At 44.0% G+C, this 14,575-nt stretch overlaps 1 long non-coding RNA gene across 1 annotated transcript; it reads right to left on the reverse strand.

Annotated features, from left to right (window-relative positions):
- Positions 1-3,899: 3,899 nt before the first annotated feature.
- LOC308461443 lies at positions 3,900-13,200 on the reverse strand. Its single transcript, XR_013978894.1, has 3 exons — positions 12,566-13,200; positions 7,219-7,306; positions 3,900-4,662 (listed from the first exon to the last, which is right to left on the reverse strand). It is a non-coding gene; the product is annotated as an uncharacterized lncRNA (long non-coding RNA).
- Between the last annotated feature and the right edge of the window lie 1,375 nt (positions 13,201-14,575).

Genomic DNA, 14,575 nt, shown 5'->3' on the forward strand with positions numbered 1-14,575 from the left:
TTCCTTCAAAAAGCTCGTAGCAACAGCAGTTGCTTACACAGAGCCAGGGCCTCAGAGGTTAGGAGAGTACAAATTTTGCACTAAGCTCAGAAAAATGGTCCTGAGGTCGTGACCTGGTTGTGGGTCATGAGCCACTAGCAGACAAACAACAGCCAAGGGTACAGTGAGTTCTCTACTGTTTGCCTTTGTTATGAAGCAATACTTAAATGGCCACAGACATCACCATGGACCAGTCTGAGAAGCCTGGAGCTATTGCTTTGCCTTATGCTGCTCACACGGGTTAGGTTCCCAAAGAAAAAGAAAGGAAAAGAAGAGGTGTGGGGATGGGGAGAAATCAAACATTAGAAGCTGGTGATCTCTGAGGAGTAGGTCCTTCCTTGCTTGCAGTATAAAAGTGCACTCAATTAAAAGGAGTGGCAGCAAAATAACCAGCCAGATGAACCTGAGGAACTGCCTGCAACAGGATGTGGGGAAAACCACGAATGCATTGTGATTTAAAGAGAGATAGGGCATCCCTAATGGTGATAAGAACTACAGTATTATAAGATGGCAGAATGAGAGCAGCCAAATGTCTGGAATGCATCCTGGAAAGCAACAAAAGTGGGCCCCAAAATGAACAGGAATGTGTGCCCCCCATGTTCTTTTTGTTATGCGATCTGGATTATTTGCACTCATGATGGTGTTCTGGGGTGCTTGTTGTGCTGTAATGCAAGAGTTCCACCCCCCCGGTGGCAATAATGTGGTAAGATTGGGGATAGCATTGTGGACCAACTAATAAGGCAGTATGATGTGGGGTCGGTCCAGTATAAATCCACTACTAATGTACTATTGCTGTGTTAATGCCATGTTGCAGAACACACCTGCAAAAAACAAAAACAAAAAATCTCCCCACCAATCTTGGGTTGGGAACTTTTGTGGTATATAAAAAGTTTGAGGATTTCAGCAGGAAGTTACAAGACACACACACTGACCGGAAACAGTGCAGTATGTCTGCCCAGGAACTTCTGCAGGCACAAACATTATTGGAAGCAGCATCACATATAACTGCCCCAGTGCCATCATGAGCACACACCATCAAATTAGCTACTGAGCTGTTCAAGGTGCTGCTTCTAGGGTATAAAGTGCTATATAGCTTGGGACAAAGCTACCTAAAAATAATAATTAAAAAATATAATCTTGTTCATTACAGTATATACCAAATCAAACACTGTACTCTGCAAGAGAGGGCCTCTTGAAGATACCAGGAGGTCTGTTCTGCACAAGGAATTGGGCGTTCCATTATGGACAGACCACTGAACCTACACCAGACACTTTCACTCACGGAGACCTGGGGTGGCCCTGTCTAGGTTGCAGGCATCGCAACTGTGAAGCAACACCCTCCGTCGGTGTGGTGCAATCCGACAATCAACCAAGATAATCAACCAAGATTAAGAATTAATAAGATGAAAACTAATAATGTTGATGAAAAACACACCCTTGTTGGGCCAATGCACCAGAAATGCCATGTAGTGTACACTCAGCCAGGAAAACCACCTCCAATCATATAATGCATGTGTTCACACACACTTGTTCAGTACATTCACAAGTTGCAATTTTAGCCTTTCCCTTAAAACATTTTAGATATATATACCTAAAAATATACAGTGCTGCAATCCTCCTGCAAGTTATCCTTACACAACCTTTGCTGAAATTATTTACTGCACGGTTGTGCAACACATAGCTCCTATGTATTCCAAAGTAGCTGTCCCAAGAGAACTTCTGGGTGGGTTACATGTGTGGCCAGCCCTCAGTGTAACGTGATCGCAGTGTTCATTAATACAATAAAAGACCATTACTGTTTACAATGTCAGCAACACCATGAGATGCTTTTCCCTTTTTGCTTCTGTAAGGCTAAATATTTTCCAAATGGCATCCATTAAAAAAAAGGAAACCTAAAATCTGAATCACGCCAAAACTACAGACAGACAGAAACACACACAGACAGACAGGGGATGGGGAAATGTACTTATCCACCCCTAAAATCCTTCCTGATTTTTGAACATGTTAACAAAGGACATGTTTTTACAACTTGCCCATACCTGTAAAGAGAACAGGGTGCACACGCCCAGTTTTGAAATTCGTGATAAACCTTAGGTAGTCTGAAAAGCACCATGAATGGCACCTTCCTCAGTCTTACCCACAGGATACAACTAGAGTCAGGGTGCAATGCACACCTGAGTGTCATACCTTCTCCCCCACCACCCAACTAAGACATCTTTTACTGCAGCAGCATGTCCTAGCAGTGCCACAGTGTGGAAACTACTGTTTCAAAAGACCTGTCTGCAACCTGGTGCCATCCACAGCTTACAACAACACAACATTCATCATCCCTGACCATTGGCTATGCTGGCTCCAACCCCTATTGGCATTTGGAAGCCACCAGGTTGAGGAAGGTTGCTTCAGAGCATATATAGTCTTGGGCAAAGAACTTATCAATCCATCTGCCTGTCCATCCATCCTGCCATCCAAGGCCCCTTTTCCAGCGTTCTGTCACACTCCAGCAAGAATGACCAAGAAACAGCACCCACGGTGGGTCTATGCAGCTAAATTGGCTATGGTCAACAGCAATAGGGAAGGATTTTGGCACTCACATTCATCTGTATAGAAGTTAACCTGGGAGGAATGTTGCAACAAGTACAAAACCTACACATCACAGGATAGCATCCGACTGCTGTATCCTGTAGCTTACAGAGAGGCACACCTCCCCACAAGAATACTTGCAAACATACAAGTCATCTTAAGCAAGGTTTTTTGAGCAGGAACGCAGGGGAACTGAGTTCCCTTACCTTTTTAAAATTAAATAATTAACTTCTTTTTGTCAGGAGGGGGCAGCTGGAACAGCTATACACCGATTGCCTGAGCCAAAAATCCACCTATATCTGTAATCAATAAAGTTGTGGCCATTTCAAATCCAGGTCATTGTCTGCTTGATTTATTAATCACATCTTCCATTTAGCCACGGCCCAGCACTGCAACTGGACCTGCAATAAACAAATTTCGTGTTGAGTTCCCCCACCTTCTTCCAGAAAAAAGCACTGCTTTTAACTCACACACTGTTCAACGTAAGGATGAGTCTGCTAATCTGTATCTGTGGCCATCCAGATATATTTGGACTACAGCTCCCATCATTCTCTGCCCAGTGGCCAGGGTAGCTGGGCCTGATGGGAGTTGGCGTCCAACAATGTCCAGAAGGCTAGGTGTTCCCTATCCCTGGTTGACGTCATCATCTCACCATTATTATTCTCATTACATTCAATAGTGAACTTGAAGGCAGTGCCTGGTTCTTCAGACTGGATGGGCAAAATACCCCTAGCGTGTAGGTCCCCAAAATTGTCTTAATGTATAGTAGGTCTTGCCAGGTGCCCAGTGATGCTGGTCCCGTAGCTGCTTGGCAGTCCTGCACCTAATCAGCCTACTTGTGAGTTTCCCCAAGTACATGCAGGTGTGGAATAATTTAAATAAAAGAAAATAAAAACTCTAAAGCATCCTTATGGAGACTGAGGATGCTCATTGTCTCATGGTAAAGGTAAAGGTAAAGGGACCCCTGACCATTAGGTCCAGTCGTGACCAACTCTGGGGTTGTGGCGCTCATCTCGCTTTATTGGCTCATGTGGCCAGTATGACTAAGCTGCTTCTGGCAAACCAGAGCAGCACATAGAAACACCGTTTACCTTCCCGCCAAAACGGTACCTATTTATCTACTTGCACTTTGACATGCTTTCGAACTGCTAGGTTGGCAAGAGCAGGGACCCAGAAACAGAACCCAGCTCATTCCGTTGCGGGGATTCGAACCGCCGACCTTCTGATTGGCAAGTCCTAGGCTCTGTGGTTTAACCCACAGCGCCACCCGGGTCCCTGTCTCATGGTAGACAGTAAAAAAAAAAAAAAAGTTAAAAGCCTCAGTTTAAAAGGAAAACAAACAAAAGCAAAGCCATATGTGCCTGACTGAACCTCTAATAACCTCTTGGAGGAGGCAGGTAGAATTAGGGTCTTTCCCTCTGGTCCTAAATTAATTCCCCTCTGAACTCTTATGTTTGAAGAGGTCGGAGCCCTTAAGAGCTTACAGCAGCTGACTCTGATTCACCTTCCCTCCCATTCCAGGTGGTATAAGCTTTTAAGGGTCATTCCCCCACCCTCATCGGGAATTTATGGGTAAGGTTTCCAGTTCACAGAGTAGGAGTTTGAGGTATGCTTGAGACATCGCACCCCCTGCAACTCCCTGCATAAATTAACCACTGTCAGGGGAATTTAGAGCCACATGGGTTGGAGAGTCATCACTTTCTAGAGCATTATTTGCTGGTTTGCCCTAACAGCTTGCCCCACACAAATATGATCTTACTTGTACTGTATTTCGGAGTTAGATTTATTGACTACTACTTAGATATCAGAGCCCCCAAAGCCATTCACAGAACACGGTTGAGACAACAGAACTCAAATTCACAAACACTTAGCAGCAATAATAGCAACCATAGTTTTTAGAAAGCCTCGCAGACTAAAAAAACCTCTTTACGGGTTTCTTAACGGTCATAATGGAGTGAGCACGGCAAACATCTCAGTGAGGAAACTCCACATTGTGGGGCACCACTGTTGACAAAGCTCACTTTCTCGTCTTTGGGATCCTTTCTGCTCTGACAAAGAGAAAAGATGTGCTTGAGCTGGATAATCCCTTCCATTTGCCAGCTCTCCTCCCCCTGTTACTGTTTCTCTGGCCGTTCCACGGCATCTCCCAACCAAGAGCAGGTTCAGGCAGCTCCTGTCCCTGCCTCAGCCTCCTTTGTTGGCTTCTGGGCTTTCCTCTCCTTCAAGGTGAACGGAGCCAAGCAGAACAGGTGGTTGCGTGCCCCCATGAGGCAAGGGCGTGGGGGAACCGGAATGTCAAGGTGGATGAGCAACAGGGCCAGCAAGCCCCAGCAAGCAGTGCAAGCGAGATGTGCCAGGGCAACCTAGTGGCAACAGCAGCTGTGCCAAGCAGAGGCAGAGCAGAGCAGGTAGTGGTGGGAAGGAAAAGTAGGGCCCACACAAGCCCCTAGGTGGAACAATGTGATGGGAGGCAAAATGCAGCAGGTGCCACTTCTGCCCTGGATTCACTGTGTCACCTTCAGCAATTCTCCCTCCTTCCATATATATCTATAGCACACATATTTATGGTGTAATTTCAGCTGAGAACTACCCTTCGAGAACTGCAGTTCCCTGGGGTAATACAATGACTGTTAAGACATGTATATCAGTAGAGCAGAAACATGGCCAGGATATGTATCAGCACATATAGAGTAGATATGGCTTAGTTATAGCCCATCTGTAAAACAGGTATAATGGTAACTTAGCCAATGCTTAAGCTGAAGAGTTAGGGAGAATCTCCCTGATTTAAATTCTCTCTGTGCAGGAGCTATAGAACAGAGCAGGGCCTTTTCTCCTGTGGCCCAGGGTTCTTTATTATTGTTGGCAGAATCCCTGTTCAGCATACCTGTGTAGATTTGAAACACAGTGAAAGCACTACATAGAAGGCTAATCAAGGTCAGAGCATTTCACAGTTGTGTTATTTATGGTTTGTGCTTACAGATTGTTTTCAGTCTTTATAATGCTTGATTTTATCAGTTGATAGCCATCTTGAATTTACAGACACATAGTCAGCAGGGTTTTTTGTTTAAATCGCATAGCCAAGCTAGTGCGTTGGACTCAGACTAGAGAGAGAGATCCAGATTAAAAACCACACTCATCTATGAAGGTCACTCAGTGAAGGTCACCTTGGGCCAATCAGGCATGGGGCATTGCATGTAAGGGCAAGTTAACTAATAGGGTAAGAGTTGGAGAAGGTTGACAACTTGATAGCCTTTTGGTGGAGATGTTGAGTGTTTTTGGTGCAATAATTTACAAGATAATGCAGACCTATATATATACTCCTGGGAACTTTATGACATCTGTATGGTCTATCTGACTATATAATGAAAGTGTAATGATTCTTTCTATACCCACTTATTTGTTTTATGTATATTCAAACTTGTTTACTTGTGTGTTTTTTTAATGTGGAAGTATATCTACCACCTCCAGAAACTTGGAGGGCTATAAATGTGGTAAGCACATTACTAAATATTTTTGACTGTTTTCATCAAAAGGCACTGAGACTACCCAATTGCAAAAAAGAAAAGAAAAGGGAAAAAAAGAAAAAGGAATCTGTTCAAACCCTACAAAATACTAAGACAGAGGAAGGGGCCAGTTTCTGTTAGGCTGCTTACAGAACTCAGATTTCCATTTCTAACTTCTGATAAACCACAACCTCTAAGAGCTAACTGCCCCAGGTCAAGGCTGGAAAGCCTCTGTATGTCATCAGAGTAAGGTAAGCCAATGGCAGCCATAAGAATTGTGAAAAACACCTTGGCTGGGATCTCTGACATCAGAATCAATTAGCCAATAAGAGAAAGGTAAAGAGTGCATCAAGAGGCAGAGATCCGAATGGTTTAGTGAGTGCATGTTCATCAACACTCAGTACCTGTTGTATTGATAGCCCATTAGTAAATCAATAAATCACATAATGTATTGTTGGGTGAGCATGAGGTAAAGCTGCCTGAGCTGCCTGCAAGTCAAAGCTAGGTGGTACCTAAGACGGGTCAAATTATTTTGGCATCTGAGACAGAAAACCTCACAAACACCTTTCCCTCTCCCCAACAGTAGAAATACAACAATATTGTGAACAACTCACACTTTACGTGTTTGTTTTTTAAAATATACTCAGCTCTGCCTAATGGTAGAGCTGGGGCCTTTTGGCTTTGAAGATAAGCTTACAAGTGTGTGTACACTGAACAACGCCTGTTGAAACCTCAAGATCCAGATTGAATGGTTAAATGCCATTTCCAAAGATTGGAGCTGGGCCTTCAGTGTCCTGAAAAGCTCCTACCACTAGCAAGACCAGAATCAAATATGCAAAAAGAAGAGAAATTATGCTAATCTGCATATATATATTTTTACAAGGTCCCATATTTCAGCTGAATTTTAATCTTTCAACACAAAGTTCAAACAGACCATTTGGAGGCAGGTAACTAGCACAAGTTGCTCCTGTTGAAAGCCTTAAAAACAAACCTGAAACTGCTGTGCTTTTATCTACCCTAATCAATACTATCAGAAAGAGTGAAAACAATGTTTTAAGCAAAATCAAGTTGGAAGCCAACACCATTTTATACTCACCTAATTACTGCACAGCTATTTTTGGTGCTCCTCTCTTTTTTTGCCACCACAAGATCTGTAGAAAACTGTAGAAAGATCTTTTGTAAAACTGTTGAACAAAGACAAAAGTGAAGTTTAAAAAAATAATTAAAGTTTTCTGGGGAGAAATTGTTTTGACACTTTTCATCACTTGTGTTTCTGCAATGTGTTTCTACGACATGCGGCTGGCCAACCACATTCCCCCCCCCCCATGTGCTGCAGCCATGGAAACTAAACGTCTGTTTCAGTTTTTAGCCAAAAGTGTTCCATACAAGCTGAACTAAATCAAAAGCCCTTGAACAGCAAAGCACACTCTGCAATGTTTTGTCAGATAAAAATACACTTTGAACAATGTTATACTGCTAATGCTGCACAGACCGTACATATGTGCTTGATATTGTGTTCACATGAACAAAAGCAAACTCTTCTTAGGCATTCTGATTATGGGTAGGGTTGCCATATTTCAAAAAGTAAAAACCAGAACTGAAACTCCAAGATCCAGGACAAAGCACCGCCTTTGGGAAATTCTCCCCTGGAAGTCAATTCCACCCTTGAAATCCCAATAATGACGAGGAAAATCCAGACACATGGCGGCCCTAATTATGGGTTATATGCAAGAAGGCATCTCTTTTCTCACAAATGGTGGGTGAGGTGGCACTTCAGGTGGGGGCCTACATTACTGTTTCTCCATATCCAACTGAGAGAGAAAGTATCCCTTGCATATATAAATGTCAAGGATAATTGTTCTATCCTAGTGTGAGGACTGGAGTCAGACACAGGTCAGCAATAAAAGCAGCAGACCTCTGTTGTTGGTGAAGTTAACGCTTTATTCAAGGAAACATACAACTCAGCCTAGTGGTATCAGCAACCCTTCCCAGGAGGCCTTGCCCCTATGGAGCAGTTGCCAGGACTAATCCCTGACCTCCACCCTCTCTAAGGCTCCTCCTCTCCCGAATGTTTCCCAAGCAGTTTTAAACCATGTCTGCGCACCTCTGGCCTCTGTTACACTAGTCTCATTACTCAGCAAGTTATTGTAGATTAGGCAGGAGGAGAGCCTGTCGCAGCAGGAGACTCCCTGGATTATTCAACAGCATATTGACCCACCTCATCTGCTTCAGCCTCAGAGTCTGAACTGCTCCCTGTCACCAGCTCTTCTTGCTCACTAAACCCTGCTGCCCCTTCAGCATCCAACTCTTCCTCCCAATCTTCTCACTCTGACCTCTCTTCAGTGTCCCACCACCAATCCCCTGACTCTGAGCCTTCCTCCTCTGGGTTTTCCCTTGCGGGTTCCCCAGCTTGAGCTTCCCACCACTCCTCTTCATCCAGCCAGCCCCTGACACCTAAGCTTATCCCTGTTATTCCCAATTTCCAACTACAGCAGGGGTAGTAAACATGATATCCTCCAGATATTGTTGGGCTACAACTTTCTTCTTTGGAGGAAGGGTTGGATAGAAATTTAAAAATTTGGATAGAAGGGTTGGATAGAAATTTAAAAATTAATAATTCATTCCTGACCTTTGGCTATGCTGGCTGCGTCTGATGGGAGTTGGAGTTCAACAATATCTGGAGGGTGCCATCTTGGTTACTGAACAATGGAATTTTGCTGAAGAATGCAATATTTTTATTATATACTGGTGCAATAAGGTACATGAAACTATAAATACATATGGATTGATGAGAATGGATTTGAGACTATATTTTTTATTTAATTTAAAAAAAGAGAAATAAATAACTTAGAATTTAGTGAAAAGAATCAGATGTTGTAAATATCTTTCCACTTTTCACTACAGCTGTTTGTTAATGCAACATGTATTTTTATTCTCTTTCTCTCTCTTCACTTGTTTGCTGTGACTTAGAACACTAATTTGTAGTATTATGACCGCAAAATACTGTACTTACATGCTTAATAAATACTACCAATAATAATAATACTTCTTCTTCTTCTTATTATTATTATTTCTCTAAACACTCAAAACGTGCTGGAAATAAATAAACAAAGCTCGTTTTAAACTCTAGATCACATTAAATACATGCTAATCTACTTGAATTGCTGCACCCACCTCATCAGATCACCCAAAGTAGCTCTTCTTATGAAAAGCTTTGTTCAGATGGATTATTCTATTTTTATCTATTTTGAGGGTGGGTGGGTAGGTTGGTGGGTGCAGAAATGTCCTGCCTTCTGACCCCAGATGAGTCAGGGGCCAACTATTGTACCCAAAGGAAACGCACCATTCACCTACTACAAGGGTAGACAACATAGCACCCACCAGACACTGAACGGCAACTCCATCATCCCTGCCCATTGGTCACACTGGCTGGGGCTGATGGGAACTAAAGTCTAGAAATATCTGGAGGGCACTGCACCAGCTATTCCTGCTCTAGTGTTTCCCAGACAGCCTTGACACTGGAAAAAGGTTTTGAGGCTGAGCCTCTCTCTATGCCATGATAACAAAACAAGTGCGGCCCTTTTTGTGGTCAGATGCTATTAAGACACAGGGATGGGACGGTGCTTGAGGAATCTGCAGTCTCAGTTGCTGTCTATCAAGAGGTGGTGTTTAGGCAGGAGTGATTTCTCAGGGGCGTGCGGAGCAACAGGGTTTACATCAGTTAATTTAAGACTGTCCATAGCCCAGGCATTGGCTGCCTGCCTCATAAAATCTCCCTCTGCATGGCTGAGCAGGAGAAAGCATCCATGCAGATGAAAAGAGCTGCCAGTGGAGAGAGGGAGGGAGGGAGGGAGGGAGAGGGAGAGGCAGGAATGGTGTCACACACACACAAAAACCCACAGGTGACAGACAAGCAAATGGCCTTGAATTACCAGTGTGTGTGTGTGCGCGCGCACACACACACACACACACACACACGGGAGACATCAGAACAGGACTCCTGGGTAAGATTCTCTAGGAGAAGAGAGAGTTCAATTGTTATACTTTGAATGACAAAGCTACCACTAGCTGAGCAGAAATTTGAACCAAGCACCAATATTCCATCTTGGGCAATGTATGTACTACATGTCTTCGCAGCCTCCAGCAGAGTCCTGTGTGAGACACTAAGGGTCTTAAGTGTGGCTGCCAGATTATTCAGTCCGAGTAGCCAAAAAGCAAGTGCACAGGGCAATTGTGGTATCACGGCTAGCAGAGGTGAAGCAGATAGGTCGGGAAAGGATCTAGCCTCCAAAGCCCAAGAAGAAGTTGAACTTTACTGCACTTCACATCCTTTCACTTCTAAACTCCCTATAATGCATCTCCTGACCCTCTTTTTAAATTATTATTTGCTTCCACAAGCTGGCCAGAGAGAAAAGTACCTCTGAACATGGGCAGAGTGACCTACTATACCTAAGAACACAACTCCCCAGTGTGGCAGGCCTCAAATTTGCCTAGGGTCAAAAGGACAGGGAATTTCAAACCTATCACCACCACCCCTCTCTGTTTTAAAAATTAAATACTGAGCAAAGAACAAGCCTGCCTTTCTCCTCAGCTCTGGGAGGCAGAGAGTTAAAAGCCCCCACCCCTCCAGATCCGCCTCATGGGTGTCTGACAGCAGGTGACCTTCCCTTGAACAGCTGAGCTTCAGTCTGCAGCTCCAGAATCCTACAAGCCAGCAAATTAGGGACAAAGCAAAAGGCGAGACTCATAAATAACATCTCGCTTCTCTTTTAAGACATTGGTTTTAGTCCCCTTTTATTATTATTATTTTGCATGCCTGCTGTACATTAAACCCTGTTGCTTTTAAGCATCATTTTTTGGACATAGAAAATGAGCTTTCCTTGAGGCTTTCATTTAATGAATAGCTAGAAATGCTTCTGCCATGGGCATTAATAGCAAGATGATGTTTGGTCAATAACTTCTGAGGGTTTGTGGCCACTTGTCCCATCCCACCTGTTCTGCTGGCTGGTGGAAGGATGCTTAGAGAAGCGGTGTGGCAGAATTTAGTCACCAAAAGGGAGGTTTGCTGAAGATTGTAGGCAATCCTGAATTATTATTGGGGCAGGGGGAGGCTCCAAGCATATACTATTCGCTTTTGAGCAGCTGGTGCTGTTTCAGTTGTGTAGGTGCTAACACACTTAGCTGCTCTCTCATACTCAGTTTGAAAATGTGTAAACTGATATTACCGTATTCTCCTCACAGGGAAACTGAACATGTAGAACAGTAGCAACAACCCTGCCCTTCTCCCCAATAAAAGGAAACCTGCCAGATGGGCGGGGTATAAATAATAAATTATTATTATATTATTATTATAAAATCTTCATAAAATATGGGTAGCGATAAACAACACAAACATTCATTTAATGTATAGTATTTTCTGAATAATTTCGGACCATAGAAATCTACCTTTTACTAAATTATACCAGTGCTGGATTAAATCCTGTGGAGGCCCCTAGGCAGTTGAAATCTCACAAATTATCTCCTAATACTTTTTTAATTTGATCTTTCAAATAAAATAAGGCTTGGGACCTGCATGCAAAGCAGATGCTCTGCCGTTGAACCCAGGCCCTTCCCTGGGGTATTTCAAGGTACGGCTGCTTTGACTTTGCATTGAAACTACTCCCCTTCTGCTTCACTGAAAGCAGTATAAAAATATGAGGTGAGGAAACCTCTTTTGTCCTTTTTTCTTGGAGGGGGAGGGAAGGGGAATATAACAAGCATGTAAACTTGATAAAACTCTTCACGGATTTAAGCGTGTTGTGAAAATGCAGATAGGAACTGCCTCTTCTGGCTCTTTGCTCAGTTATGTCCGCTGGAGCTTCATTTCGAACAAGTGGAAGGGCTGAGGGGTGGAGAGGAATCCTCTCTGAGGTGGGAACAGAATGTGCGTTGACATGTAGAGATGGAGGATGGGGCCTACATCAGCTCCTGCCGCCTTTATGTGTGTTGCCATGTTAAAGCCGGTTGCCTGGCAACCGGTTCTCAGGGTAAAATTTGGGAAGTGACTGCGGGAAGAAAACAAGATCTTGCCATTGCTCTTGCTTCACTCAATTGTGTTTAAAAAGAAAAAGAAAAAGAAAAAACCCTCCCATCTTGCATTCACACTGCAACTGGCGTGGGTCGCCACTGCTGCAAATGAAAATTTAGATTTCGGGAAGCATATAGTTTAAAATGTTGTCCCCTGGGGCAGCGGAGAATCAGCTCGAGACGCTGTCGCCCACACCACCCTGCTTCACCCAGTTATTGGAAGTGTATGTGGGGGCAAGCAGGGGAGAGAGAGTGGGGTCACGGGAGTCAGTCATGGCACCCATTTTGGCGGCCTGCTCCATCTCTGCCATTCACTACCTCCTCTGTCTCTCAGGTGCCCTGTTTCAAACAACCTCCAAGTAAACCCACAGCCAAACCTGCATTTGGTCTCTGGCAAAGCAGAATATGTTTTCACGGTGGTGCAACATGAACTCCAGTTCCCAAAGAGCAACGTTGCCATCATCAAGCTAGAACAGGGGGAAACACTACAGGAGCGCAACCAGGCCCAAAATCACCAGCTTAACATATTACCACAAACAGCAAGGCCCCTGCCCTTTTGGAGCCAGATTCCACTTCCAAACTTTTTTTGGGGACTGGGCTCTCTATGGAGGTGTAGGGAGTTGCTAGGCAACACATATAGGCCTCAGCTCACCCACTCAGAACCCCCTTCAAGTTCTAAGATGGAGGCTGAGAACTCCTGTCGGTACCTGCATAGAGGTTCTCTCAATGCAAATCCAAAAAAGGGGCCCAGAGCTCTTAGTAAGCTCTGACTCAGATTATGCCCTTACAGCAGGGACAGTTATGGGTGTACTGTGACAGGTCTGCAAAGAATGCCATGGACTGCAGTTACAGGGGGCTGTTACCAAGACACACCGTTAGTAGGGCAGAAACTAGATGTCACAAGGAAAACACCCAGTTCCCTATCACATGCTTCTCTCCCAGTGCTAATGGTAGAACAAGACACTTAACAAGGGAGAAGTGGTGTCAAATGACCAGAATAAAGCAAGCTTGGCTGTGTGTTTAGGTGGGTGGGTGGTTTTTTAGGAGGGTGGGGGAAGATCTTCAGGTCAGGTGTATGCACAAGACAAAATATACAACAGCATCCTGAGATACCTATTGGAAGCCCACAAGCAACTGGAATTCAGAAGCATTCTGCCTCTGACAGTGAAATTAAATATTTTGCAGGCAGAGTAATATTTTAATAATACTTTCAGTCATCAACCCCACACAGATGTGGAAAACATTTTGAATCTCTAAGTACCCTCTCTGCAAGGCCTGGTTTTGTTTACACACTGGAGAGGGTTAAAGTTCTTTCCCAGTGCTCAAAAATATATTCTTCATAATAGCACTTATATCATCACATTGAGCATTTCACAATGCTTCCCATATATTATCTTTGTAAACCTAACAATGACCCTATAAAGAAGGGTAGTATTATCCTCTCAGTATTGACAATTTGGTAGCAGGCATTGAGGATGAGAGATAATGGCTTGCCTCACGAGTTCATGGCTAATGTGGGATTTGAATCAGAAATCTCCTGGTTCACAGCTCACACTCTTTAGCTAAGTTGCACGCTTCAGGACTGACCATAGGCACTGGGAAAAACAGTTCTCAGGGCTAAATGTAGGCTCAGATTAAGCCACATCTAACTGGCCTCCAAGATCTGCCTATCTATTAGGACTATATGAGCCATACACAATTAAGGCAGGCCATCCCATGGGCGCCACCCTATAATCTCTTGTCCAGATGGCTTGGCACAAAAAGAGATGAAACCACATGGCTGGGCAGCAGCAGAAAGTGCTTTGGAGTGGGGAGGACGCCTGGGGGAGCCAGCATCTTGCAGAGCCCTGCTTGCGACAATCTACCTTTTGTTCTCATTGCGCCTCCGCAGCCAGATTCCCTTGGCCTTTCGAGAGCCAGATGGGGCAGCGCTGGGAAGATTGGCTGGGCAGGTCTGTGTTTACTTATTAACAATAATTAACATCATTGCAATAGGCTGGATTTGCCTGGATTCGGAATTTGGCCCCATCCAGACCCTTCACTTCCAATAACCAAATAGGCAGGACCTGTGGGTTCAGGAGGCAAAGGAAAACAAGCACATATTAAGGGCAACTCACTTTTTATTTCCCACGCAGCTTCCTCAATAAGCGTCACAGTATTGCAGAACAGAAGGGAAGATGACAAAGAAACCCATGCGTTTTCCTAATGGAAAGATTCCAAAGAGATGACCGCTTATTGGGATCTCTCAGGAAGGAGCAGAAGCAGTCAATAGTCATGATATTAACATATTGTGGACCACAGTATCACTTGCTACCAAAGGATCTAATCTGATTGACAGAGTAGACTGTCCAGTCAACTTTTTGTGCATACAGCATCAACCAAAGCAA

The sequence above is a fragment of the Podarcis pityusensis genome (assembly GCF_964106645.2).
Source record: "Podarcis pityusensis genome assembly, chromosome: 13".
NCBI lineage: Eukaryota > Metazoa > Chordata > Lepidosauria > Squamata > Lacertidae > Podarcis > Podarcis pityusensis.